The sequence below is a fragment of the Lactuca sativa genome, chromosome 8 (genome assembly GCF_002870075.4).
Source record: "Lactuca sativa cultivar Salinas chromosome 8, Lsat_Salinas_v11, whole genome shotgun sequence".
In the NCBI taxonomy this organism is placed as follows: domain Eukaryota; kingdom Viridiplantae; phylum Streptophyta; class Magnoliopsida; order Asterales; family Asteraceae; genus Lactuca; species Lactuca sativa.
The window spans coordinates 256,338,677-256,365,923 of record NC_056630.2 but is presented as its reverse complement, the minus strand read 5'-3'; the positions used below and the strand labels follow the sequence as shown (position 1 = coordinate 256,365,923).

General features: G+C 39.4%; 1 pseudogene; it reads right to left on the bottom strand.

Moving 5' to 3' along the window:
* Positions 1 to 19,001: 19,001 nt before the first annotated feature.
* The window catches only part of LOC111903593 (R-linalool synthase QH1, chloroplastic-like), a 70,366-nt pseudogene continuing 62,120 nt past the window's right edge, over positions 19,002 to 27,247 (bottom strand).

Genomic DNA, 27,247 nt, shown 5'->3' with positions numbered 1-27,247 from the left:
GTATAGTGGTAGACAACTAATAACTCGAAATAGAGATCGAGCGATTTCTAGCTGAAACAACCTAAATGAGAATCGAAGACCTCAACAATAGTAGTGCAATGGTAAAAAGTCTATCGAAAACGGACATCGAATGAAGAAGTTACGGATTTTTAACAGACTTTTCGTGTCCCGGCCTGTTAAAAATAATAAAATTAAAAATAAAATCAAAATTAGTCGACGGAGTCTAAATGAAAGTTGTAGAGTACATTCTCAGCAACGCGTGGATATAAAGAACATGAAAAACAGAGCTCATATGCAAAAGTTATGCAATTTAGAAGTTCGAAAAATCCATTTACGCCCCGCGTAAAGGATGACGCCCTACTTACCAGAGGATAGGAGCCTCGTCCCATCGGCCACAGGCTCTCCCATCGGACCTCCCATCCGAAGTACGTCATGCATGACGTCCAGTACGCCCAACATAAAGGATTACGCCCCATGTATCGAGGGTTTTTCACCCCTATAAAAGGGATGCGAGGGTTCCAAGCATAATTGCTCATTTTCTCTCCTTCTCTTGCGTTTTTTACTCCGTTTTGCGTGCAAGAAATATCCCGAAGCCTCGGTTTTCATACCCAAGTCCCAAAGAAAGTTTTAAGCTCCTGAGATTCCTGAGAATCCCATGTAATTCGCCTTCTGCTGTCAAAGTTCTGCTCGGTTTTTGCCTCAGTTTCTTCAATCTATCAAGTGAGTTCATACCCCTATAACTACGTTTTCAAATGTTTTGTAAATGCTTTTATACACTTTTAAGGGGGGGGGGGGGTGGGGAATACAAGTACACACACGGTTATCCTTATGTGAAAAACATCAATCTTTTACTATACTTTTGTTATATAATAAATCATATGGGATTTATAACTACCATACGAAAACATTCTCATACAACATATCATGATAACACTTTGTCTTTTTTGAATGAAACTTGTTGTTATATAAATATCAAACTCTATATTTATATTTTGAGTATAAATGTTCAATAATGTTATACTTTACATACAAAGTCGACAATACTCTAGGGTTTACCATACAAATGAAACACACTTTTGGAAAACTATAATAGGTATATTTTACTAGATATTCATGAGATTTTACATACTATAAGTACGATATCAAGGAAATACTTTCATATACAAGAAAAAAAATAAAATTTTCATATGTAAATATATTTGATACTAAGTTTTGTGAGATATTCAACTTCACGTACTTTCAAGTATGCAGTTAAAGTCCTGTGTTATAAACCATAATCTCTTGTAGGTAGAGCATGATACTTCTATATAGCTCTATACGGGATTGACAATCCCGCACCTAAACTGTTAGCTACAGTTAGACCGGCAGGTCTGGGGTGACAAACGTCATAACATTGCAATGCTTGAAGAACGTTGTCACAGGCAGTCTATGTCACATCCCCAAACCAAGGATGACAGAAACGTCCGTGGGTGGAGGACTTCATGTATAGTATCATAACCACAATTGAAATAGTAATTTAAGCAAACACAACCAACATATATAATTGAAAGACTGACATCATTGTATGAGTTACATGTTTCCAAATCAATTACAATATGTTAACAAAACATGAAATGTTGACGCCTTAACGTCCCATCCTCAAAATGCACTTTGATACCTGTTTAGTGATTTCCTAAAAATACCAATTGTTTGAAAAAGTGTCAACACAAAGGTTGGTGAGTTCATAAGCTTTTGTTTTATATCTTGGTAAAAGTCTTTCTCTTGTAAATGTCATGTTTGTTTCAGAAAATCCGATATTTTTCTTAAAATGTGTAATGTAGTCTTATATCCGAAGACAAAAATGTATAAGTAACCTATCTTATTGTTAGAAAATGATATATGTTTAAATCGACATAAGCGTATTTGAATTAAATGAAATTCCCGTAAATTCTTATGTTTGTTAATACTTTCTGTGAGGTTATTATAACCATGCTATGACCTAGTGGGCCTGAAACGACGTTCTTCAGGCATCGGAAATGTTATGAGATTTGTCACCTCAGACATGTCGGTCAAGATATTGCATGCAACTCAGGTGTGGGTTTGTCAATCCCAATATAGATCTATACACAACTATCATGCTCTCCCTCCAGGAGACTCTGGTTACAATACAAGACTTATTGGTAAATGTGAAGCGAATGTCTCACGAAGTATTAACAAATTTACATATAATGAAATGAAAATCCATTATTGTATATATGTACCCTTTTTGTATTAGTGTGTTATGTAATGTATCACAAACTATACCTATTATCGTTTAACAAAACAAGGGTAGTACTGGTAACGTACGTAAACTATATTTAACATAGTTTATTCAAATGTTTGTATGAAATGGATGTATTTTGATTATAACAATTTGTTATCCTTCGTATATGTATCAAAATCCATTAATTTATTCATGCATGTATATATATTAAGATAAAATGTCATTAATTTGAAATAACATACATGCACATAAAGATATGCACCTTGCTCAACATGTTACAAGGTGATACTAAATTGTTAGCATTTTTCTGTTTGTAACAGCTTCAATCACTGTTATTAGAAAATTTATAAAAACTTCATAACAGGTTCAAATAATAATCCGTAAATTCTGGGAGTTTAGAAAATGAGTCTAGTTTGTTCATAAATTTTTCCATGATTTTTAGTGACCTCCAACTTAAGTGAAAACGTCCATAAAGACAGACTGGTCCGGATTGGCTCTTGAAATGATAGGCAGTTTTGCAAAAATCACCATAAATTGTAGAAAAATCGTATGGAGATGTGCAAGTATTCATTTTAAACGTATAAACCTGAAATATTTTCATCTAATACAGTTTTGAAAACAAAAATGTTTAAGTCGACCAAAACAGTCCGTGAATGGAGCCCAACTTTTCTGATGAAAGCTGTTAGAAATATTTAGTTGTGTTCTTCGTGATTTTAACTTGTATTGCCCCCTTAAAACTTAAGAAAATACGAAATTGTAGGGGTATGAAATCACCTTGAGTGATTTCAGTGGGTGAATGTTGAAGATGAGAAGTGTTCAACTCAAGAACACTTAAAGGATCACTTGAATTTTCGAAGATCTACCATGAATGTGATGATGTTTGTGTAAACAATATATGAGTTTGAGTAAGAGGGAATGCAATAATCATAAGGAGAGTGACGAAATTACGAAAAATGAGAGAAAGTTTGATGATCAGCCCTTGAAACTTGAAATATGAGTGAGAGGATTTGAGAGAAAAGTGATGTTTGGTACTTGGTGGAAATGAGGAAAATGAGTGATGTTAAGAGTGAAAGAGAGTTTTCCAGCTCATCTGGACGTGAGTTTTCTGGTAAATGAGTGGGGTAGGGCCTTGAGGTGACTAGGAATAGTGGGGAGTATAATAGCTAGTCAAAGGAATGGGCATGAGGTGGTTGTTTGTGCCAATTATTATGGAAAGATCCACACTCCACCTCAAGATCTCACTTAATAGATTTTATTCTTAAATAAATATTTCCAAAAAAATATATATAAATTATGAATATTTAGGGTCTCATATGTTCAAATATGATTTCTGGAGAATGTCCCACGTTAAAATAATTAAAAAGGGGCTTAAAATGATAAAAATGTTGAAAATCGGGTAGAATGTGCTGAAATCCAAAGTTCGGGGTGAGGAGAAGGAGAGTGGCTTAGTCACCTGGTTGTGGTCCGAGGAGAAGGGGAGGCTGCGGATCCGAGCTACTACTGCAAGGGGCTCGCTGGCTGTGGTCGTGGCAGCGGCTCGCTGCTGTGGCTCCCCTGCTGCGGCTCGCCTGCTAAAGCTTGCCTGCTGCAGCTCGCACGCTGCGGTTCCAACCCAAGAGAGTCCGGCCTCTAAGAGGCTTCGGTGTAACGCCCGCAAATCCGGGCTAGTCAATTTAGAGGCAATAGGGGTCGAAAACGACTTTTCGACAAAAGATTATTTAGAATAAATAATCTTAAACAAGTTGTATAGTATGTTACAAGGTTTTCGTACATATAAAGAACGCCAAAAACCGAGTTATAACGAAGAAGTTATGACCCGTTGAAGTTTCGCGACGGAACCGGCACGATACCGGGAAGCGTAAATAGTGAATTTACGATAGAGCGAGATTTAGCCTTAGCGATCTAAACGAAAGTCGTAGAATATGTTAAACTAAGAAAATTGATAAAAAGAACGCCCAAATCTGACTTCGTATGAGGAAGTTATGATTTTTCTAAGATTTAGCATAGCAGTGCACAGCCCGAAATCTGAATTTTAGATCGGTCGATTTTTAGCCGACGGGATCTAAATGAAAGTTATAGTACTCGTAAATACCAATGCGTGGATATAAAGAACGTCGATAATAGAGCTCGTATGCAAAAGTTATGGACGAAGCTTAGTCCCTACTTTTCGAGCGCGGCGAATTCGATACAGTTTTGTAAATACGAGATAGAATGAGAATTAGCCAACGAGGTCTAAATGAGAGTTGAAGATCTCACTAATAGGAACTCAACGGTAAAAAGACAGACAAAAATGGAGCTCGTATGCGAAAGTTATGGACGAAGCTTAGTCCCTACTTTTCGAGCGCGACGAATTTGATACAGTTTTGTAAATACGAGATAGAATGAGAATTAGCCAACGAGGTCTAAATGAAAGTTGAAGATCTCATTAATAGGAACTCAACAGTAAAAAGACAGACAAAAACGGAGCTCGTATGCAAAAGTTACGGACGAAGCTTGGAGACTACTTTACTATACACTTCCTATAAATACAAGGGTGAACTCCTCATATTTTCTTCACACCATAAGCCTTTCTTTCTCTCTCTAACTTCTCTCTAGCCTCCCTAAACCCCTCCCAAGTCTACGGAACCTCCCTAGCACGAGAAGAAAGCCCCGGAGCGCCCGACGGCTCCGAGAAGAAAAGCTTTCGGATTGGAAACGTTGCTCCAGCAAAGCCCGGTTTTTAATAAAAATTCGCTGTAAGTGTGCTACGCTTACGCAATTTTTAATATAGCTTTCAAATAATTATAGGAATGTTATTAGGTCCTTAAAATAATTATTTGGGCTATTATTATGAGTTATATCGAGTATTATTAACGCTTAATAATACTCGGACTAATTAATTTGTCGCGGTTATCGTTAAACTAAACCCTAGTGGTATCGATACTAGGTTTTATCAAAGGAATATCGTTTTGAGAGTATCGGAGCGCTGTCCGAGTGCTGAGTCACCACCTACTCAGGTGAGTGCATAGTTACTTTCATCTTACACATAGATATGAAGTATTTTAATATAAATTACGTGCTATGTGTGCATATTGTTTGAATACTTGTTGTCTATGCTGGATGAATGATTTATACATGTTTTAAATGATTTAAACTGTATATTTATTTTATATCTACAAATATGTTGGGATAAAACATGGGTAGATGAAATGGTTGGTGAGTGATGAAATAAAATAATGAGAGATAGGTGATGATAGATAGGTGACTATGAATTGGTGATGTAGGATACTACAACCTTGTCCGACAATTTGGAGATGTAGTCATCTACTAGAGTATAGATGGCGACCACGGACTATTATAGACAACCCCGTGGAAACACCAGCAGGCTAGCAACCTGTAGGTGATGAATTACGAGTTCAGGCGATGTTGTAACTACGTATTCATGCGATGATAGTCTAACCCTTATTATGAAGTACGAGTCCAGGCGATGTTGTGGCTACGTATTCATGCGATGATAGACTAACCCTTATCATGATTTACAAGTCCAGGCGATGTTGTGGCTGCGTAATCATGCGATGATACCCTAACTCTTGCTAGAAACATATTGAGGGAGTAATCCTCGGATTAGTATTGTCTATGCAATGTAGGCGATGATCCTTAGGTAAAGTTCGTAAGAACAATCATATAAGGAAATACGATGTAAGGAGATGAAAAGTAAATATGATATAAGAGATGACCCTTGAGATAATATCTTTAGGGAAGACTAAAAGAAGATAACGGGGATGGGTAATTGGGTTGATTGTTTGATTGTTTAAACATAATAACTATATTATTGTGGGTTGAAAACCCTATGTACTCACCAGGTTTCCCAACCTGACCCACTCAGTTTATTTACATCACAGGTGACGCTATGAAGTGACATTACACTGAGAGATTTAAAGAGATGTAGATCACTAGTGTAAATAATTGTAAGTTCTGTTTATGCTTATGTTTATGTATTAACAATGACATCCCAAACGTTTTAAAATGAAATAAATACGTTTCTTCGAAAATGTTTTAATAACGTATTTATCGTGTTTTTCTGGGAACAAATTCCGCAACATTTTTATAAAATGAAGTACTCTGATTTTTATAAAGCATAAACAAAATCGGTCTTTTCTGGCCGTGATTTTGGGGATGTCACATTCGGCCCTAGGGGGAGGTTCCGGGTCCTTTAGGGTAATTTACCCATTTTAACCTCGTTTTAAGCGATTTTTGACACGGTTAAGGGTCATAGTGACCCGAATGACTTCAAAAAGTCATGGGAACTTTTAAGATAGATTGGGAGAAATTTGGGAGAGATTTCAAATAGAAAGAGGTATAGTGAAAACGATTGAGAGAGGTTTCGTTTTTGATCCTTTTAAGTGTCCAGCTTTGCAATGCGAAGTCTGTAAACCCCGTTAAGCCATGTTTTAAGGTCCTACACAATCCCGATGAGTGTGCAATAGTGTTTTATCACTTTGGTTCAATGTTTAGCATTTTCACAACTATGGAAATTCGAACATACGAATTTTCTAATGATGTTTTCTCATTAAAATAGTGAGTTGTCTAGTAATTACACAATGTAAACCCTAATATACAAGGGCTAATTGAGTCGTCTGGTTTAACTTGTTAATGTTGTTTGACTTTGACTTGACCCAAAATTGACTATTGTCACATCATCCCCCCGTTAGAAGGAATTTCATCCTGAAATTTGCATTTTGGCTGCGACTTCAAGAGTTCGGGAAGAGATGTGGGTTTTTTGTTTCATTTGATCTTCGCGTTCACATGTGAACTCAGGTCCCCGTTTAGCGTTCCAGCAGACCTGCACGATGGGAATACGACTCTGTTTTGTTCGCTTGATCTCTCGATCCATGATTTCGATTGGTTCCTCCATGAAGTGGAGATTTTCGTTAACTTCGATTTCTTCGAGAGGTATTACAAGTGTCTCATCCGCTAGGCACTTTTTCAAGTTTGATACATGGAAGGTAGGGTGTACGTTACTCAATTCTTGTGGTAATCGGAGTTTGTACGCCACAAGACCAATCCTGGCAAGGATTTCAAACGGTCCGATGTACCTCAGGTTTAGTTTCCCATGTTTACCGAATCGTATCATTCCTTTCCAAGGGGAAACTTTCAGTAGTACCCGATCTCCGACTTGGAATTCCAAGGGTTTGCATCGCTTGTCTGCGTAACTCTTTTGTCGATCACAAGACGACTTCAGTCTATCCCAAATTTGAACAATCTTTTATGTGGTCTCCCTTATGATTTCAGGCACAATAAGGGTGCTATCAGGGACTTGCCCCCTAGCTAGCTGAGTATCCCCCACTTCGGCCCAACACAGAGGTGATCTACACTTGCGACCATAGAGAGCTTCGAATGGAGTGACTCCAATGCTAGTGTGATAGCTGTTATTATAGGAAAATTCGATAAGCGGCAAATGAGTATCCCATGCCTTACCAAAGTCTATCACACAGGCTCTCAACATGTCTTCTAACGTCTGTATAGTGCGCTCGCTCTGCCCGTCGGTTTAAGGATGGTAGGCCGTAATCATATCTAGCCTAGTTCCCAGAGATTTCTGTAAGGACTTCTAAAATCGCGAGGTGAATCTACTATCTCGGCTAGAGATAATGGATATTGATACACCATGAAGTCGCACAATCTCCTTGATGTATGTCCTGGTTAACTTCTCCATCTTGTCGGTTTCCTTTATTGGCAGGAAGTGCGGAAACTTGGTTAATCTGTCTGCGATTACCCATATGGTGTCAAGCCCACCTGATGTCTTAGGCAGCTTGGTAATGAAGTCCATGGTTATCCATTCCCAATTCCACTCAGGTATATCCGGCTATTGTAGTAGTCCTGATGGCTTCTGATATTCTACCTTGACATTGGCGCAAGTCAGACACTTACCCACATAGGTAGCAATCTCAGCTTTCATGTTCGGCCACTAGTACAACTTCTTGAGGTCTAGATACATCTTATCCGAACCTGGACGGATGGAATATCGTGTCTTGTGTGCTTCGTTCATGACAACATCTCGGAACCTGCCGAACTTCGGTGTCCAGATCCGGTTCATGAGGTAGCGAGCTCCGTCCTCCTTGACTTCTAGGTTTTTATCCATCCCTCCCAATGCCTCTCCCATCATTTTTTGGTTTCAATTTGATCTTCCTTGATTTGTGTGAACAGGTGCGAATGGATCGTCATTGTCAAAGACTTCACCCCGGTGACCCGAATATTCTTTTCTGCTTAAGGCATCGGCTACAACATTAGCCTTGCCCGGATGACAGCGGATTTCGCACTCATAATTGTTCAGTAGTTCTACCCATCTTCTTTGTCACATGTTGAGCTCTTTTTGATTGAGGATATGCTGAAGACTTTTGTGATCGGTGAAGATGGTGCACTTTGTGCCGTAGAGGTAGTGTCTCCAGATCTTCAAGGCAAATACTACTACTCCTAATTCGAGGTCATGGGTAGTATAGTTAACTTCGTGGGTATTAAGTTTACTTGACGCGTAAGTAATAACCTCCCCCTTTGCATGAGCACGCAACCGAGACCTTGATTTGAAGCATCGCAATACACCACGAAGTCATCAGTTCCTTCTGGAAGAGACAAGATCGGTGCGCTGCATAGGGCTTGTTTTAGTGTCTGGAAGGCGCCTTCTTGTTTATCTTCCAATTTGAACACCACACCTTTCTGAGTCAGACTGGTAAGGGGTTTAGCAATCTTGGAGAAGTTCTGTATGAATCTTCGGTAGTAGCCTGCGAGTCCCAAAAATTGTCGGATTTCCATTGGCGTTGTAGGTGCTGACCAATTTTCGATTGCCTTGATTTTTGAGGGATCCACATGTATTCCTTTCTTGCTTACCACGTGGCCAAGGAATCCCACTTCTCGGAGCCAAAATTCACACTTCGAAAACTTAGCATAAATCTTCTCGGCTCTTAGAGTCTCCTGAACTAGTCGCAGGTGTTACCTATGCTCTTCTTCACTCCTCGAATAGACCAAGATATCGTCGATGAACATGATCATGAATTTATCTAGGAAGGGTCGGCACACTCGGTTCATCAGATCATGAACACCGCAGGCGCGTTTGTTAGTCCGAATGGCATTACTACAAACTCGTAGTGCCCATAGCGAGTTCTGAATGCTGTCTTGGGGACATCTTCTTCTTGAACTCGTAGCTGATGATAACCCGACCTCAAGTCGATTTTTGAAAAATAACTTGCTCCCTGAAGTTGATCGAAGAGGTCGTCGATTCGGGGTAGGGGATATCGGTTCTAGATGGTAAGTTTGTTTAATTATTGATAGTCGATGCACATGCAAAATGATTCGTCCTTCTTCTTTACAAAAAGGACTGGTGCACCCCAGGGTGAAAAGCTCGGTCTAATGAACCCTTTGTTAAATAATTCATTTAACTGGCTGGACAGTTCTTGCATCTCTGTTGGTGCTAGGTGGTATGGAGCTTTGGCAACGGGGGTAGCTCCGGGAATTAAGTCGATTCGGAATTCGGCTTGTCGTGCGAGTGGTACACCTGGTAGGTCTTCTAGGAATACGTCAGGGAAGTTGCATACTTCTTGAATGTCTTTGATGTCCTTCACCTCTTGTTTCTTATCCACGACGTGCGCTAAGAATGCATGGTATTCCTTTTGGAGGTACTTTTGGGCTTTGACGCAAGAGATGATTTGCAAATTTGCACTGGGTTTATCGCCATAGATGAGAAGGGTTTCGCCGTTTGGAAGATTAAGGCGAACGGCCCTTTCGTAACATAGAATGTCAGCACGATGTGAGCTTAACGAATCCACACCAATGATGATGTCGAAACTTTTTATGGTGACTGGCATTAGATCGATTTTGAATGAGTGGTTATCTAGAGTGAGGGTACACCCTATGTATATATCATTAGTGCGCTCAATCTTTCCGTTTTCCATTTGTACGACGTATGAATCTTTTAATGACTGAGGGTTTTGTTTTAGTAATTGTTTGAATTGGTGGCTCACGGAGATCCTCTCCGCTCCACTATCAAATAGTACGCATGCATAACAATTATTGAGGAGAAATGTACCGATAACCAATGTAGGATCCTTGACTGCTTCCCCATGTCCTATCGCCAAGACTCTTCCTACACCTCCATTATTAGGGGTTTGTGCCTTGGGGCAGTTCCTCCTGAAGTGCCCCGGTTCACCACATCCATAGCAGGTTTGGCTTACCCCTGCATTGGCAACTTGGTTGATCGGTCGCGTTGGCGCTTTATAGAAACGAGCAGTGTGCCCTTTCCTGTCATAGTTTATGCAGTGCATTTCCCGACAAGCACCATTGTGGTGGAAGTTGCACTTATGGAGATTCCCTGCATATTGCTTTGGTGGTGTCGGAGTGGTAGCAGTGGTGGCAACATGGATAGCAACAGTCTGTTGCTTCTTGGCGGGGTCCTGTGCTGGTTGCTTCTTTTTATTGCTCAAAAACTTTCTCTTGTTGTTCCCTCCCTTTGCTTGATCGGAGGTGGTTGACACCGTGACATGGCTGGCCCGATGATCAATGAGTTGTTGTGCCAGCTCTTTGGCACTGTCAAAAGTATTTGGATTTGAGGCCATCACGCTATCTTGAATCTGGGGTGATAGGCCCCAGAGATATCGTTCCACCTTCTTGTTTTCCAGGGTAACCATCTCAGGACAGAGGAGTGCTAGATCATTTAATCGGGTAGTGTAAGCTGCAAGGTCAGAGCCCGTCATCTTGAGGTTCCACAATTCTTGTTCTAACTTTTGCACCTCACTCCTTGGGAAATATTCCTTCGTTATCATAGTTTTCAACTCCTCCCAACTTAACGAGTTAGCCACGGGGAGTGTCAGTGATTTTACGTGGCCGTTCCACCAAGTGAGGGCCTTGCCGGAGAATGTGCAAGCTACGAATTTGACTTTGTCTGATTTGGGACATGTGCAGATTTCGAAGATAGATTCAGTCTTCTCAAACCACTACATCAAAGCGATGACGCCCCCACTTCTATTGAATGAATCGGGTTTGCCATTGGTGAAGTCTTTATAGGAACATTCTTTCGAACGTCGTTGGCTATCCCCTTCAGTAGAAATGTTAATACCGCTCCCTGTCCTCATGGCACCGTTAATGCTAATTTGGGACATAGCAGCTGCAACTGCGGCTGTAACCGCAGCCTGGAACATAACGGGATCAAACTAGGGAGGCGGCGGGGGTGAATTTGTTTGTGTTCTCTCAGTACGTCTGGCAGATCTACGAGGTGGCATTTTTCTGTCATAGAATTTTCAAAGATAAAAGGGACATCAGTCTTTTAGCAATTGGATGTAAGTCGAGTGTCGTGAAATTAGTTCATTGGCTTTCATGTATAGTATTTCCCAACTTCTGTATGTTTGCAATAGCAAGTAATTCATAGAAAAAGTTTATGCAAACAAACTTATGAATTAAATAGTGATGACTCAAACGGAGTCATGTGTTTGGTTTTGTGTCTGACTCATTCCTAAGATTTGTTCGATGTGCCTCAGTAATGGGTAATTAAAATTTTAATAAACTTGATACTAATGAGTCTTCCCTAAGTCCACAACCAAACAAGGAACATGTCCTAAGGCGGACTCGTCATTTCTAGGCTGATTACTGCTTTAATTACACATAACAACGAGGTACACTTAAAATCATAGAATTTATCAGTTGTAGATTGTTTTTAATTACCACATAGTAAATCTCATGTCAACATTCAATGAAGTAAAATGCATGTCAAATTCATTGATAACTTTTTAGTACATATTGTCTTAAGAAAATTTGACCTCACAAGGGTCTACATTACATCAATGCAAAAGATAGTTTTTAACAGCACAAATGCCCTTTGAGTAGTGTAATCCCTTAGTCGCAGGGTCAACCTACATACAAAAGAGTTGCACCAACGCAAGCTCAGAAACCTATACTACGAAGATGTGTGAGTAGTATTGAGTCCTACTCACGACGATCCTTTCCTGGTGGAGCTTGGGACGATGTCGATGCACCTTGTAGTTCCGCCAGTCTCCGCTCGGTTGCAACCATTCTCTCCTCGAGCGCTCTGTATCTTTCCTGATACTCCCTTGTTTCTGCTCGAGCAGCTAGAAGGTCCTAAATAAGTTAGTCTCGGTGGTGGGAGTCTCGTTCTAAGTCTCTGGTGCGAGCAGTGGTAGATTCTATGATGACACTCAGCTCCCGGACCTGATCGGTCGTCGTCCTACCACGATCATCCATACTCGCTATCCACTGAGTCATGACGGGGAGGGCTCTATCAGCTGGTCCTCCGTGGATGAGGTCGTAATAACCTCGTTGGTCGCCATATGGTGACCGCTGGCGTTGTTGTCGGCTCCACCTTTCGATCGTTGTTACCCAACGGGGCTTAGGCCTGCTGTATCCAAAGTGGTGTGCGGGCACCCTCGCGATGTAAGGAGGGTTGAAGACTTCCGGTTCTTCTTCAATTTCATTCTCAACCATGACTATCTCATCGTCTTCCTCTTCTTCTTCTTCGTCTTCCTCCTCTTCTTCTTGTTCTTCCTCGGATTCCTCTTCGGGTTCCTCCTCGGGTTCCTCCTCGGGATCCTCTTCGATTTGTTGCTCCGGCTCTTCCTCGATCCATCCAGCATTTCCCTGATTTGGGAAAGTACGGGTCCCTTGGTAGGTGAAATCCTGCCATGTCGTCTGTATGAGAATAGGGGTGTAAGTAGCATGTAGCGGTTTATAATAAGAATATTGTGCTATAGCAATCATACAAATATTCCTATAATATTTTGAATGTTTAGATTTTGTTCTTAATGCATTCCTTATAGGGTGAAGTTAGGTTATTAGATTTGTTGCCCACCATGACTGTCCCCTAGTATACGTAAATCACTCCTCGGACAGATATAGTTGATCAGGCTATATCCCTCCCAGACTTGATTCACATATACCAAGGTATACTCATGGTGCACAACTCCTCTTCTTTTAATTTATGTTCTTTTAGTTATGACACTACGCGAGTATATAATGCACGTAGGTATACTTTTAAATGAGAAAAATATTTATTTTTCTAAAAGTATCCCCCGTTAAAATGTTTTAAAATCAGAGACTTTAGTCCCAAATGTGTTTATAGTTTGTATATCTTATGTGGTTTGATATACTTAATTCACTATAAACCGTGCTCTGATACCAATCTATCACACCCCCAAACCAAGGATGGCGGAAACGTCCATGGGTGGAGGACTGCATGTATAGTATCATAACCACAATTGCAATAGTAAGTTAAGCAAACACAACCAACATATATATAATTGAAAGAGTTACATCATTGTATGAGTTACATGTTTCCAAATCAATTACAATATGTTAACAAAACATGAAATGTTAACGCCTTAACGTCCCTTCCTCAAAATGCACTTTGATACCTGTTTAGTGATTTCCTGAGAATACAAGTTGTTTGAAAAAGTGTCAACACAAAGGTTGGTGAGTTCATAAGCTTTTGTTTTAAATCTTGGTAAAAGTCTTTCTCTTGTAAATGTCATGTTTGTTTCAGAAAATCCAATATTTTCCTTAAAATGTGTAATGTAGTCTTATATCCGAAGACCAAAATGTATAAGTAACCTCTCTTATTGTTAGAAAATGATATATGTTTAAATCGACATAAACGCATTTGAATTAAATGAAATTCCCGTAAATTCTTATGTTTGTTAATACTTTCTGTGAGTTTAATACAACCATGCTATGACCTAGTGGGCCTGAAATGACGTTCTTCAGGTGTCGGAAATGTTATGACATTTGTCACCTCAGACATGCCGGTCTAGCTATAGATCTATACACAACTATCATGCTCTCCCTCCAGGAGACTCTGGTTACAATACATGACTTATTGGTAAATGTGAAGCGAATGTCTCACGAAGTATTTAACAAATTTACGTATAATGAAATGAAAATCCCTTATTGTATATATGTACCCTTTTTGTATGAGTGTGTTATGTAATGTATCACAAACTATACCTATTATACTTTAACAAAACAAGGGTAGTAGTGGTAACGTACGTAAACTATATTTAACATAGTTTATTCAAATGTTTGTATGAAATGGATGTATGTTGATTATAACAATTTGTTATCCTTTGTAGATGTATCAAAATCCATTAATTTACTCATGCATGTAGATATATTAAGATAAAATCTCATTCATTTGCAATAACATACATGCACATAAAGATATACACCTTGCTCAACATGTTACAAGGTGATATTAAATTGTTAGTATTTTTCTGTTTGTAACAGCTTCGATCACTGTTATTAGTAAATTTATAAAAACTTCATAACAGGTCCAAATTATAATCCGTAAATTCTGGGAGTTTGTAAAATGAGTCTAGTTTGTTCATAATATTTTCCATGATTTTTAGTGACCTCCAACTTAAGTGAAAACGTCCATAAACACAGACTGGTCCTGATTGGCTCTTGAAATGATAGGCAGTTTTGCAAAAATCACCATAAATTGTAGAAAAATCATATGGAGATGTGCAAGTATTCATTTTAAATGTATAAACCTGAACTATTTTCATCTAATATAGTTTTGAAAACAAAAATGTTTAAGTCGACCAAAACAGTCCGTGAATGGAGCCCAACTTTTTTGATGAAAGCTGTTAGAAATATTTAGTTGTGTTCTTAGTGATTTTAACTTGTATTCCCCCCTTAAAACTTAAGAAAATACGAAATTGTAGGGGTATGAAATCACCTTGAGTGATTTCAGTGGGTGAATGTTGAAGATGAGAAGTGTTCAACTCAAGAACACTTAAAGGATCGCTTGAATTTTTGAAGATCTAACATGAATGTGATGATGTTTGTGTAACCAATCTATGATTTTGAGTAAGAGGGAATGTAATAATCATTAGGAGAGTGATGAAATTACAGAAAAAATGAGAGAAATTCTGATGATCAGCCCTTGAAACTCGAAATATGAGTGAGAGGATTTGAGAGAAAAGTGATGTTTGATACTTGGTGGAAGTAAGGAAAATGAGTGATGTTAAGAGTGAAAGAGAGTTTTCCAGCTCATTTGGATGTGAGTTTGCTGGGAAATGAGTGGGGTAGGGCCTTGAGATGACTAGGAATAGTGGGGAGTACAATAGCTGGTCAAAGGAATGGGCATGAGGTGGTTGTTTGTGCCAATTATGATGGAAAGATCCACACTCCACCTCAAGATCTCACTTAATAGGTTTTATTCTTAAATAAATATTTCCATATATATATATATATATATATATATATATATATATATATATATATATAAATTATGAATATTTAAGGTCTCATATGTTAAAATATGATTTTTGGAGAAAGTCCCACGTTAAAATTATTAAAAACGGGCTTAAAATGTTAAAAATGTTGAAAACCGGGTAGAAAGTGCTGAAATTCGAAGTTCAGGGTGAAGTCTCGATCATCAGCATCCTAAAATCAGAGTGGCTTAGTTGCCTGGTTGCGGTCCGAGGAGAAGGGGAGGCTGCGGATCCGAGCTACTACTGCAGGGGGCTCGCTGGCTGCGGTCGGGGCTGCGGCTAGCCTACTGCTGCTTTCCTTCTGTGGCTCGTACGTTGCGGTTCCAACCCAAGAGGGTCCGGCCTTAAGAGGCTTCGGCCCTAGGGGAGGTTCCGGGTCCTTTGGGGTATTTTACCCATTCTAACCTCGTTTTAAGCGATTTTTTACACGGTTAAGGGTCATAATGACCCGAATGACTTCAAAAAGTCATGGGAACTTTTGAGAGAGATTGGGAGAGATATGGGAGACATTTCAAATAGAAAGAGGTATAGTGAAAACGATTTAGAGAGGTTTCGTTTGTGACCCTTTTGAGTGTCTGGCTTTGCAATGCGAGGTCCGTAAACCTGTTAAGCCATGTTTTAAGGTCCTACACACTCCCGATGAGTGTGCAATAGTGTTTTATCGCTTTGGTTCAATGTTTAGCATTTTCACGGCTATGGAAATTCAAACATACAAATTTTCCAATGATGTTTTCTCATTAAAATAGTGAGTTGTCTAGTAATTACACAATGTAAACCCTAATATACAAGGGCTAATTGAGTCGTCCGGTTTGACTTGTTGATGCTGTTTGACTTTGAATTGACCCGAAATTGACTATTATCATAGTCTAGGTCAATAGCATGGTTATAAAACTCACATGGAGTATTAAAAACACAATAACTTATGGGGTTATCAAATGTCTTAGTGATTTTATATGTACATAAATATGTTATTCTAGGCATGAAAACTACTAATGCAGTAAAGTTTGGATCTTTTAAACTACCACACACTCATGGAAAAATATTGGATTTTTCAGAAACAAACTCGGTGATTTTATACCAAACTGACAAATTTTATACATAAATGCTTATGAACTCACCAACTTAATTGTTGACACTCTTTCAAAACTAGTTGTATTTCTCAGGGATTCAGTAATAGAGGTAAACCCGAGCTTTTGGAGAAGTGACACTAAGACGTTAGTTTAAAACTCATTTTTTCATCATATTGTAATTTGTTTTGAACAAGTATCATTCAGCAATGTAACTTTTAAATTATATATATGATGGTTGTTTTACTTTCTTTACTATGTATTCAACTGTTACGATACTACATGAAGTCATCCGCCCCCGAACAATTCCTCCGTTCTGGTTTGGAGGTGTGACAAAATAGAACCGGAGCTCCCCAAGGAGAGAAACCCAGTCTTACGAATCCCTTATCTAGCAACTCGCTCAATTGACTAGATAGCTCTTGCATTTCTGCAAGGGCTAATATGTATGGTGATTTGGCGATAGGCGTGGCTCCGGGGACTAGGTCGATTCGAAACTCGACCTGTCGCTCGGGGGGTATTCCCAGGAGGTCTTCAGGAAATATGTTTGGAAAATTACACACCTCCGGGATATCCTTGAGGTTCTTCTCCTCTTCCTGTTTGTCCACTATGTAGCTAGAAAGGCGTGGTTCTTTTTATACAGGCACTTTTGTGCCTTGATGCATGAGATAAGATGAAGATTTGTACCTGGTTTATCTCTATAGATTGTTATTGTTTCGTTGGTGGGTAGGTGAAGGCGAATGACCTTCTCGGGGCATATAATATCAACATGGTGGGGGCTTAACCAATCCATACCGATGATCACGTCAAAACTTTTAATATTAACTGACATCAAGTTGATTGGAAAAGAGTGATTATTTAGTGTTAATGTGCACCCTATGAAAATTTCGTTTGTTGTTTTAGTCCTCCTATTATCCATTTCCACCATGAAGGCTTCATTTAACCTCTGGGGGCTTTGATTTAGTAGGTGCTTAAATTTATGGCTCACGAAACTTCATTCCGCCCTACTATCGAACAAAATGCATGCATAGATGTTGTTGAGGGGAAACGTACCAGTGACTACGGCCAAATCTTGCACAACCTCTCCCTACCCTAATGTTAGGACCCTACATGATCCCCCGACACTTTGATTGTTCATCTTGGGACAGTTCCTTTTATAATGACCGGTTTCTCCACACCCATAGCATGCCTCACTTGCCCCGATATTTTGGGTTGAGGGTTGTTTTTTTTTTGTGGTTAAGACCTCTAATATCGGGCGGTGTTCCCTTTATAATTACAATTTATGCACTGCAAGTCTCGGTAGGCACCGTTGTGGTGGAAATTGCATTTATCACACTTCGGTAGGGTTCCGCGTATAGCTTTGCCAGTGTTGTTGTGGCTAATATTGGTGTAGTTAGTGTTTGTGCGATCTAAGTAGTAGCAGCGTGAACTGCTACAGTTTGCTGCTTCTTTGATGATTACTGATTCTATCACCCCTTCCTTTTGTTTCCTGATTTGTTCTTGTTGTTGTCCTCCTTCTTTGTTTCATTGCTAGAAATTTTCGTGCCCTTTTCATCCCCGTGGTCATACAACTTTTGTGTCAGACGTTTGGCACTGCGAAGGTCGAGGGGTTAGCAGCAGTCACGTCCCCCTGAATTGGAGGAGTTAACCCCCAAATAAAGCATTCAACCTTTTTGGCCTCAGAAGTTATCATTCCAGGGCACAAGAGTGACAGTTCACTAAATTGGGCAATGTATCCTTCGATCTCAGAGTTTTGTACGGTAAGATTCCAAAACTCTTGTAGAGTTTCTATATTTCGCCTCGGGGATAGTACTCCTCCAACATCATCGTTGTGAGATCTTCCTAGGACATAGCGTTTTCTACTGTGAGAGTTAGGGATATTATGTGACCATTCCACCATGAAAGGGAACTGTCAGTAAACGTGCAGGCGGCAAATCTTACTTTGCTTTCTTCAGGACACCCGCAAATCTCGAAAATGGACTCTGTCTTTTCGATCCATCGGGTGAGGGCTATTATACTCCCACTTCCATTGAATGACGTCTATATTTTCGTGTTATTGTTAGGGTTCTTGCTTTTTATAACGTCCTTTCCCTTTTTCCCTTACTTTCCATGTTTAAATCTTATATAATTTGCGGCAACTTTTGGTGATTTCGTTTGATCCGAAATTATGTCTAATGAATAATTATAAATGTATTTTTTATGTTACTGAATTTATTTATTTGTTATTGATTTGGAATCTAACAAAACAATATGTGTCCATATAAGGGTATCCATTTAATAAATTTGATATAAACTCTAAAACTTTGGAAATTAAGGGGTCCATGGACATCCTATATTTATGCGCCAATTCCACCTCCAATCATCTCCACCCCACCGATCTTTACCGAACAATCTTTTTTTTATGATGTTTTATTTCTTTCGTTGTTGTCGAATGTAATGAAATAGAATGACCAACATTCTTTCTCTTCATTACAATAGATTAAGATAATGGTGTGATATGTTGCCATTTAAATTTAGAAATAAAGACCACCTGTATTAAAAGACACATTAATCTTTACTATTCGATTCCTAGGGTTGGATTGAAGAACGGAGATATTACTTGCGACTTTGTCAAATCTGGACGACCATACCCATCTCTGTTGGAGTACATATATTGTTCAATTCTAGCAAGGTTTGTAGCACCGTTATGAAATTCCCATGAAAATCGAGACTTTGCACCTTCTCGGGCTTTATTAAGTTTCTTCCATGTCTTGATGATTAATAATTCGATATACTTTCTAGCTTCTTCTTCAGTTGCACCAGTCTCATGCATATAACATTGAATTGATTTAGGATTATTGCCTCTTGCAATCTCATCCTTAAATACATAAAAGAAGAAAAATTTAAGCTTATTTATTTATGTATAGCAATTGAAAATGTCACATAAAAAAATAATAATATTGTTCTAAAATTATACCAAAATGAAAGTATTTATTATGATTAACTAACAAATCAATAATTACCGAGGATGTCCCTAAGTCATCAGCAAGTCGTAATATTAGGGATGAGTAGCGAACTATATTTTCAGCTCCTTCTATGCCTTGTAAGATTTCTACTATTGTTGCACTGATTAATGTCAAAAAACTAAGATGCATGAGTATTATAGGAGCCCCTACCGATACATAACCCTTCTCTAAGTACTCTTCTAGTGTTGGTGTATGTCCATTATGGTACCACCATGCTTCTACTATGTATGAGCTGCATAAATCTGCCCACTACAATGTTAGCATTCCAGAATACAAAAATAAGATTCCAAAATCACACTTAAATGACCAAGAATAAATAGGATAATTTTATAGTTCAAGAAGATGGATTAATCTATTGGTGTTTTCTTTAGGTAAGGAAGGATGAAGAATCCGGTTTGGGTCAATTCATTATAAGAGATGTTGGTGATTTGTTATCATCAATGTTATTTAAGTGTAATGCGATCACTTTGTTGACCAAACGTGATATTGATAAATATTAAACAAATAAGGAAGGTGTGGAGTACACACTTGTTAAAATTTGATCGAGTATCACAGTACAATGTCATTTAAGAGTGAAGTCCCTGAACGAACGGGGGTCCGAGGGCAGCGCCCATGGGAGTGGGGTCTAAGGGGCAGCAGTCCCTGGTGCAATCCAAGGGGCAGAGCCCTGGCTGGGATCGAATTATAGAGAATTAACCCATTTTGAGTTTTATTCAAAAATACCCGATTTTTATGACCGTTTTGATGGTTTTGTGATAGTTTTAAACTGTCATATGACAGTTTTTAGACAAGTATCTAAAAGTTAGTTTTTGGTCTCTTTTTCTGATACTCACGAAATTATACACTCTCATTCTCTCTGTTTCTCTATGAATTTTCTGAGTCTTATCCAACTGGGGATTTAGTATCACCCAAATACTTCGATTTGATAGTGATAATCACGATTCTCAGATTTCCAAATGCTAGTAAATCCATTAACGTAACATGAGATGTGGTTTATCGAGTTTTAAAATCCAAGAAAACATGTCTTTAATCCGGGAGTTCGTCTACCAAATTGATATCCCAACTACGGATTAGAAACTTCTTTAAGATCATGTGGATTTTGTTCAAATTCTAGGTGATAAACGTGTAATTCCTAAGGATGAAGAGTGGTTAACTAACAATTACCTGTTGATAGCATCCGTAAATTGATAAAGTTCATCCAAACTACCATACACATCATAGACATCACCAAGAGTGGTTAGTATGGCTCCAACCGTCAATAGAGATTCCAACCGCCCACAACAAATTCTCAACCAATCGGTCTCGTGCAAAACTTAACTTTTTTTCCCAACATATATTTCTCCACCATCTATACATTTCAGAAATCATGATTAATTTATAGAAAATCTTTTTATATGTAACAAGTCACTGTGAAAAAATTGACAAAAACGTTACCTTGATGAGTGTTTTAGTTCTTCAAGGTGGATAGCTTGAACCATATTAAAATCCAATTTTGCTAGCTCAACTAGGGTTGGATTCATGCTATTTCTTTTCATACTCCTCAATGTACCATATTGCCTCTACCCTAGGTACTCTCCAGTGCAGTGGAACCTCTAAAACATGAGTTACTAATGATGATAAATTTTCAGGAATGTATTCAAATTTTACTTTGAGATATATGATTGTGAAGTCTCTAACATGGTCCAGAATGCTTTCATTCTCAAATGAATGATAAGAAGCTTCATACAAGTTCAACATACATATCATATCCTCGTATAAGTGTGGCTTCAAATTTTCAATCTGGTCCTTGAAGTTGCAAAATATCTCTAATTATATAGAAAAAACAAAATTAATTGAAAGTATTAGTTTGTGAGTCATATTGCATGAAAATTGACATTTTTCAGATGTTGTACGCGATAAAAGTACCTTCAGGGACATAATAACCATTTTGTCTCATTAATCTAAAACCAAGGGCTTTAAGATTGAGATTCATTGAATTCCACTTATCTTGAGCATGGTAGAAATTGTGATAAATCTTCTACATGAGATAACTTATTTCATCAAGAAAATGATATGCTACTCCAAGTCTCTGTAATTTATCAATTAGTTCAAGGGTAGTCAATGGATTTCGGACTTTGCCTATCAAGGCCTTGACTGCTTCCATCATACTATCTCTTCTTGACGTGTAATCATTGCCCTATGCATGTAGCTTAAATTTTTGAATAAACATTCAAAAAGAAAGTAAGTTTAAAAGGGAAATGGTTAGATAAATACCTTATATTTGATAGAGAGTGACTGAATATGATCAAATGACCATAAAGATGGCACATAGTTTACTGATCGTCTAACAATGGGTTGAGTTGTTGTGCCTGAAACTGAATTAGATTGTGATGAATATAATACCTTGCAAATATTAAAACCTTTCCTTTTGGCATAAGATCTTTTTTTTTTTTTTGTAAAATAGAAGAGTTGAACTATTGGGTTAACTTAATAAAAGCAATTAATTTTTACACCCAATTTTTATTTGGCCCTAGATTAATTTTTAATAACGCTTTTATCATTAATTGGGAGATGCTTCTAATTCTATTTCATCTGTGCTACAAGCACAATTGCAGGTAGTGATGTTATTTGGGTCGGAACCGAAATGGACCGATCCGAACCCCAATAACCCGAAAATCGAATAAGAGTAATTGCATGAACCAAAAACTGGACCAAATAACCAATACGGGTTTGGTTCGATTCGGGTATTAATTTGTTCGGTTTAGTTATTACCCTAATAAGATGTACAAGATTCTTAAAGACCTAATATAACCGAAAAGAATGGAATAAACCGTTTTAGGATTTTATAACCCAAATAACATTTACAATGTGATTATAAACATAGTATTTTTTTATGACTTTTGTAGCTTATGTTTCCATAACAAATTTGTTAAAGAAATAAGTTTGTTAATTAAAAATAATGCAAAGTATTTATAATTGTTTCAAAGGTGCAAAAAGATGTTAGAATTTGTGTAGTAAGAATGTAAACACGAATTAACTTTCACATTCAATACATTTGTATACTCAATAAATGATTCATTCTTTACAAAAATGAAATATAATTCTTTAACTACAAATAAGTTTAACAAAACTTATTTTATTCTTTTTCTCATCATGCTTCCAAGTCCTAATGTTATTTTCCTCGTTTTTTTACACAGGATTCTTGACTTGGAACCAAATTTTCCATGACTAGAAGGAAGCCGAGTTCGATAATATGATTGAGTAGGAAGTCGAGTTCGATAATACGATTGAGTAGGAAGTCGAGTTCGGTGTTACGACGCAATAAGTTTTTTATTTATTTTTTTATTTTTAATTTTTTTTTCCTGTTTTGAATGCACAGCTTGATGCAGAAGGAGGGACAAGGAAACCATGATGGAATCGATTAAAAGTAGGTCATTTGGTATAGCAAGAAAAATACAATTAAAAAAACGATTTCTCAATTCCGGACAGTATATTTAGAGCCGAATAAGCCCTTATTTAGGTAACTTGGACCAAATAAGTTGAGAATCGAATCTCCCTATTCTAATAAAAGAATAGTTTTATTCTCCTTGTCAAATGTGTCACCATATTAGGTCTCATAATTAATGCATATTTTCTTGTTATTTTTCCATGTGTCACCCTATTATGTCTCCAAATTAATGCATGTCACTTGTCAATGTAATAGCCCGAAATCCAGGTACCCTTCTATTTAGCCCTTCATCTTTCATTTGTTGCCATTTAGGGTTTGCGAGTTAGGCAAGTACGCTGGGCGTACAAGGAGTATGTTGCGTGTACTCGCGGGCTTCATTTGGATGCGTTCACCCTCAGGTACGCTGGGCGTACCCAAGGTTACGCTAGGTGTAACCGGTGCAAACCTAAAAAACCCTAATTATTTCGGATGGCTATAAAAGGAATGTGTGGCTCGACTCCTCAGCCACCATCCGTCATAAAGAAACCCTAAAGAGAGTGTGCATTCGTTCTTTGGCCATTTGTGAGTATTCTAAGCTTGGTGGTGCCATCTCAAGGTAGCAAAGGAGAAGAAGAGCTACTTGGGAAGGCTAGAAGTGGTGTTCAAGTGTGGATCTGAGCTTTGCAAAGGTTGAAGCTTCATTATAAGGTAAAAAGTTCGGATCTTGACATATACTTCATGTAATATGCTTCAAGTACCATTTTCTAGGGTTTTAGTCCCAAAGGTGGATACTTTTGAGCAAATGGTCTCCATAAGCTTAGATCCATCATATTTCTGATCTATTTGAGTTGTAGACTCATAAAAATGTAATCTTGGACGTGAATGTTGCACCATGCATGAGATCTAGGTCCTTGAGCTGGAATAGAATGATGTTAAGAAGTGTTGGAGCCTTTACAGCCATGCCAAGGCTTAAAGGTCTAGACTTTACGGGTATAGATGCATAAATAAAGCCGGATCTAGAAGTTGGAGTAATGACTTAACCGATTAAGACAAGAAATGATATATGCTAAATTCTGATGGTTACGCTGGGCGTAACCCTCAGTACGCGCAGCGTACTGGGTGGAAACCCCGATCCATGGGTTGGCGATGTACGCCCCGCGTACAGCAAGTAGTATGCCCCGCATACTCAAAAGGTTGACTTTTGTTGACTTTTAGGATTTTGGTCAACATGAAGACTTTGAGTCAAGGAAGGGTAAAATGGTCTTTTACCCTCGGAGGAATGATGATAAGGGGTAAAGTCTAGTTGTGGAAGTCTTTAATAATGAAAATGATATTTATTATGTTTAGGCGAGGTAGAGTCGTCGTTGGGATTTGGAGATAGCAAGTATACAAGATTCTAGACTTTCCACGAGGTGAGTTTTCTCACTATACTGTACCCGGAAGGGTTTTTATTGTGTGTCCGGAAGGTCGGATATGTTATGAGTTATATGCATTGTAAATGATAAGTTAATCGTTATTATGTGCTATGTATGATATGTTTGATATGGGCCAGAAGGCATTATGTTATGGGTCGGAAGGCGTATATGTTATGGGCCGGAAGGCGTATATGTTATGGGCTGGAAGGCGTTGTGATGTGGACCGTAAGGTTGACGCAGGTAGGACCGGAAGGTTTACCGAGTCGGGACGGAAGTCCCCTGAGACACATGGACCGGAAGGTTAGGGCCTGGAAAGGCGTATGTGCATAAATAGTATTTTGGGGAACTCACTAAGCATTTATGCTTACAGTTGTTGTGTGATATGTTTCGGGTACTAGCGAGGACCGTGGGAAGGCGCCGGCGTGATTGTACACACTAACAGAGGAACTGTTTATATGAGCATGCGATGTTTTTTGTTATGATAACATTGTTCACATTTGAATTTGGAATATTAAACGATGGTTTTTAACGTTTGCAAAAATGAAAATTTTGTTTAAAATTTACGTTGTTACAAGTTAGTATCAGAGCCTTGGTTTGAGGGATTCGGATACACCTTCGGGCGTAACTGAATTCAAACCGGGGATTTGAGGAAAATTTTTAATTAATAAAAGCAATAAAAATTTGATAAGAGATTCCGAAACAACCAAAGGAGAAGCAGTGTGTATGGTCAGCCAGCGCCCGAACGGTAAAATCCCCAAAATACCCTTACAATATGTGTTATGAGATATGTTATGATATGATACGCATGCTAGTAGACTAGGTATTCATATTACGACTAGAGTGGCCTGATTTGTGATGCCTTAGTCTAGGGGAAATTGCTGCTATGAGATGCTTTGAGAGTGAGTGGGTAGCCAGTGCATAGCAAGAATTGAGTACTCATGATCCGGGGTTCGGGGAGGAGGACTTGGGGTGAATGTTGATGCGGTGTAGTCGGTAGTATTGGGCCCATACTACTGAAGACACCGGGTCAGTGGGCAACCCAAGTAAGAATCCTTGTGTATCGGAGACCGAGTAGGGTTGCGTTATCGAGTGCGGTTATGCTCGATGGAATCTCTGATATTTTTATGTTGTATTTCAGAGGCATTATGGTTGGACCACGCCACAGACCTGGTACGAGCGGTGTGAGTGACGAGGAGCTTCGTCAGATGATTCACGAGGAGGTGGATGTGGCGATCCGGACCGAGATTCCGGAGATGTTTGGGTCTATCAAGACCACACTAATGGAGACTTTTGATGAGCGGTACGCTGCGGTGACTGAGGTCGCAGCCGTTGCAGCTACCGCAACTGTGGTCGCTGCCAGACCACAGGGAGGTGACTCAATTCTATTCCGGGAGTTCAGCAACACGAAGCCACCCGAGTTTGACGGGACGCAGGATCCGATCGCTGCGATGAGATGGATTGCTGATATTGAGGGATGCTTCTACACTTGTTCATGTCCGGAGCATCTGAGGGTACGGTTCGCTTTGAACCAGCTCCGCCTGGGAGCAAAGGATTGGTGGAAGTTTGTGATGGCGAACTTCACTCTTGCGGAGATTTCAGCCGTGACTTGGGAGAGATTTACTTCTATGTTCAGAGACGAGTATGTTCCCCCGGTGGAGAGGGAACGGTTGCTTCAGGAGTTCTTGACCCTCAAGCAGGGTGATGATTCGGTAACTGTGATCACTCGAAAGTTTCATGAGAGGGCGATGTTTTGTCCTGAGCAGGTGTCCACTGAGCAGGATCGGATGAGCCGATATTTGGGTGTACTTAGGAGGGATATTTGGGAGTTCGTATCGAACTCGTCATACCAGAACTTTGCTAAGCTCCAGGAAAATGCTAGGAAGAGAGTGATCGAGTTGGAGACTCAGGCCAGAGAGGAGGCCGAGTCTCAGCGAGTGGATCGGTGGCCGGCTCAGTCCCAGCCAGCAGCCAAGCGGACTAAGTCCGCCGATTCGAGGACGGGAGGCCAGACGGGCCGCACTTGTGGAAAGTGTGGCAAGGGTCATGAGGGGGCATGTCGATCAGGTGCTTGCTACAAGTGTGGCAAGGAGGGGCACATTGCTAGGGATTGGCCCAAGGGATTTATGGTTTGCTTTCATTGCAACCAGACCGGCGATCGGAAGGCCGAGTGCCCTCAGCTTCACCATGGATCTACGCTTACTGATAGGGTTGCCGAGACTCGGCCGGTGAAAGCCGAGGCTCCGAAGGCTCGTGGGAGGGCTTTTCAGTTGACTGCGGAGGAGATCCGCGCGGTGCCTGATGTCGTAGCTGGTATGTATTCTTTCGTGTATTTACTTTTATGCTGAGATATTGTGCTTATATTATGATATGCGTAGGTACTTTTCTTGTGAATGTTGTACCTGCCTTGGTATTATTTGACTCGGGTGCGAGTCGGTCTTTTGTATCTTTGGCTTTTAGCCAGCACATCGGTATTGATCGGGAGGTGATGAGTCAACCCCTGCGGGTTTCTATAGCGGATGAGAAAGCGGTATATGCCACTGACATGATTCGAGGATGTGTGCTCGAGATTTTTGGTGTCAAGTTCCCTATAGACTTGATCCCTATAGCGATGGGGGATGTCTGCGTCATTGTGGGCATGGACTGGTTGAGTAAGTTTGGGGCAGTCATTGACTGCGAGAGACAGCTGGTGACTATACGAGACCCTGGTGGGGGAGTGCTTACTGTGTATGGCGAGGGGACCCGGTGTGGCTCAGCGTTTTGTTCGGCTGCCAGGGCGAGACAGAGTTTGCAGCAGGGCTGCAGTGGATTCATAGCCTATGTGATGGACACTCGAGTGGCCGCGGGGAGGCCAATTTTGTTTGACGAGGT